At 49.3% G+C, this 3,232-nt stretch overlaps 1 pseudogene; it reads right to left on the reverse strand.

The window, feature by feature from the left end:
* Nucleotides 1-1,741: 1,741 nt before the first annotated feature.
* LOC111955512 (intelectin-like) lies at nucleotides 1,742-2,722 on the reverse strand (annotated as a pseudogene).
* Nucleotides 2,723-3,232: the final 510 nt, after the last annotated feature.

Genomic DNA, 3,232 nt, shown 5'->3' on the forward strand with positions numbered 1-3,232 from the left:
ACCTTTTATGTTTGGACCGATCACAAGAATTTGGAATATATCAGACACCAAGAGACTCAACTCCAGCGGCGCGTGGCACTCTTTTCGACGTTTTGACTTCTCTCTCTCGTATCGCCCGGTTCCAAGAACGTCAAACCCGATTCCCTTTCTCGCATTTTTGACCATTCCGAACGCCCATCCACTCCCGAGTGCATCCTACCCAGGACCCTAGTGGTCTCCACACTTATATGGGAGGTTGAATCGAGGGTCAGAACGGCCTTAGAAGGGGTAACGCCTCCGCCCGGTTGTCCGCCTAATCGGTTGTTTGTGCCGGAGGGGTGTCGGTCCGATTGTATTCGGTGGGGGCATTGCTCCAACGTAGCGTGTCATCCAGGAGTCAGCCGTACTAGCTTTTTAGTGAAGCAACGCTTTTGGTGCCGCTGATGGCTCGTGACATTCACAGTTTTGTCTTGGCTTGCTCGGTTTGTGCCACTGGGAAGAGTTCTAATCGACCCCAGATGGGTTACTCCAACGCTGTGCGTCCCTTCGAGACCCTGGTCCCACATCGCGCTAGATTTTTTTACCGGTCTCCCGCCTCCCAGGGCAGGACGGTTTTTTGACCGTGGTGGATCGGTTCTCGAAGGCGGCTCATTTTATTCCCTTGCCTAAATTACCATCTGCCAAGGAACAACGGTAACGTCATGGATCATGTATTTCGCTTACATGGCCTGCCGATGGACGTAGTTTCTGACCGGGGCCCCAATTTGTGTCCAAGTTTTGGCAGGAGTTTTGTAGGTTACTGGGAGCGAGTGTCAGTCTTTCTTCAGGGTTTCATCCCAGAGCAACGGTCAAACGGAGAGGGCCAACCAAGATTTGGAGAGGTTGCGATGTTTGGTTTCTAAGAACCCCTCTTCCTGGAGTCAACAACTCTCTATGGTTGAGTACGCTCACAATTCGTGCCAGTGGCAGCCACGGGTCTCTCTCCGTTTGAGTGTAGTTTAGGTTACCAGCCACCTATCTTTCCCAGTAAAGAGTCCGAGGTCACTGTTCCCTCCGCTCACGCTTTCATCCAGAGGTGCCGTCACGCATGGAGCAGAGGCCGTGAGACTCTCCTCCGGGTGGGGCGCGCACCAAGGCTAAGGCGATCGCCACCGGTCGAAGCCTCCGGTATACTCGTTGGACAAAGAGTGTGGCTTCCACGAAGAACATTCCACTCCGATCCGTTTCTAACAAGCTTCCCCAAATTTATCGGGCCGTTCAAGGTCACCAGGATCATTAGTCCGGTGGCGGGCCGGCTCAAGCTTCCTCCGGCGTATAGGAGAATTCATCCTACCTTCCATGTGTCCAAGATAAAACCGGTGTTTCAGGCACGCATTAACCCGCCGGTCCCGGTTCCCCGCCGCCACGACTTGTTGATGGGGAGACACCTTTTCTGTCAATCGGATTTTGAACTCGAAGGAGGGACGCGGATTCCAGTACCTGGGACTGGAGGGTTACGGTCCGGAGGAGAGAAGTTGGGTACCCGCTAGGGACATTCTGGATCACTCCCTTATCGATGATTTCAATCGACAGGTAAATTTGCCTGGGAACGCCAAGAGGCGTTCCTAGGGGGGGGTATTGTCACGGTTCATGAATCCACTGCCTCACTCTCTTCTTTCTCTCTCTCTTTCGCTTTCTCTCTCTCTCTCTTCTCTCTCCTCTCTCTCTCCATGGTTGTGCTGTTCCCAATCTTGCGCTGATTGTCTGCCGCCACTCTATCTATCATGCAATCAAAGAAAAGTAAATGCACTGTGAATTAGCGGTAAAAGAATAACACAGCTGATTCCAGCATCTGTTTTGATGCACTCCAACCTACATTGGTCCCATAGCCGTTCCAGGCAAAGGAGGTGAAATCCCCACACTGAAGAGGGTTACCCTAAGGGAAAAACCCACCACCACCAATACAGTATGCATCAACCTCACCGCCTTTGGGTTTGACCCCGGAGCAGATGGCTGTGGCCGCCCGTTCATGGTTTATGGCTCTGAAACTGATAAAGCCTCCCTCAGTCTCCCCTCTAGTGTTAGGGCCGTAGAACATTTTGGTGAACTCTTTGTCCCCGAGGTCATACATTATGGGAATGGAGGGTCCATTGTTGGACTGGTGTGCCCCAAAGTTGTACTCGACCGGGTAGCAGTGGAAGAGGTAGTACAGGTTTCCCCTGTACAGACGGAGGAAGTGCCTCTAAATGTGGCAGAGCATGATGGCAGTCAGGTTCCAGTGGTATAAGGGTGTTTTGTTTGGAACGTTCCACACCGACATGTCTTCTGCTACGATGTCGTAGTAGTCTGCCTCCAAAGTCTTGCAGTTGGCCCACTTGTCTTCCCCTTTTGGCCAGTTGGCGTTGTTGCCCTGCTGGCTGTTCCAACTATCGCCAACTGTGCACTTCCAGTAGACGTTGTCCTCATGCACGCTTGCCACCAAAGTCCAGCCGCCACCCACTGATGTCATGTCGCAGAAGGTCTGTTACACCACCCCAGTAGCTGTGGTCAGGGAGTACAGACCATCCTCAGATGGACCATATACATCCCTAACTTCCTTGCAGCTTCTAGCAATGAACTGAGCCCTATTTCTTATCTCATTAACTTTGGCAACTTTTGGAGCRCTTGTCGGTCCAATCTTCTTTACAGAATCAAGTGGTGAAGTGTTTGCCATCTGAAACACCATCAGTAGCAGGATCGTCAGCAGAAAAGCCTGGTACATCATGTCTGTTGTAGTAAGGTTTCAGTGAGGATCTGTTGAACGTTTGCTTCCTTCAAGTACTTATATGATAAGTCCTTGGCAATGCTCCAAWATCAATGTTTGATGAAGCACATGTGTTTTCAACAATGACACACCTGGCAAAGGTGGTCATGTGCACTGATGTCAAAAGGATCTTTGCACACCTTGTGTACTGGATGGGGAACACATTTTCAGGTACTATGTCCTTAATAGTCACACACTGAGACAGTTACTTTTTTTTATTTAATTTTATTTAACCTTTATTTAACCAGGTAGGCAAATTGAGAACACGTTCTCATTTACAATTGCGACCTGGCCAAGATAAAGCAAAGCAGTTCGACACATACAACAACACATAGTTACACATGGAGTAAAACAAACATATAGTCAATAATACAGTGAAAAAAATAAGTCTATATACAATGTGAGCAAGTGAGGTGAGATAAGGGAGGTGAAGGCAAACAAATATATGTATAAATAAATAAAAATATAAAA

The sequence above is a fragment of the Salvelinus sp. IW2-2015 genome, linkage group LG31 (assembly GCF_002910315.2).
Source record: "Salvelinus sp. IW2-2015 linkage group LG31, ASM291031v2, whole genome shotgun sequence".
NCBI classification, from domain to species: Eukaryota; Metazoa; Chordata; class Actinopteri; order Salmoniformes; family Salmonidae; genus Salvelinus; species Salvelinus sp. IW2-2015.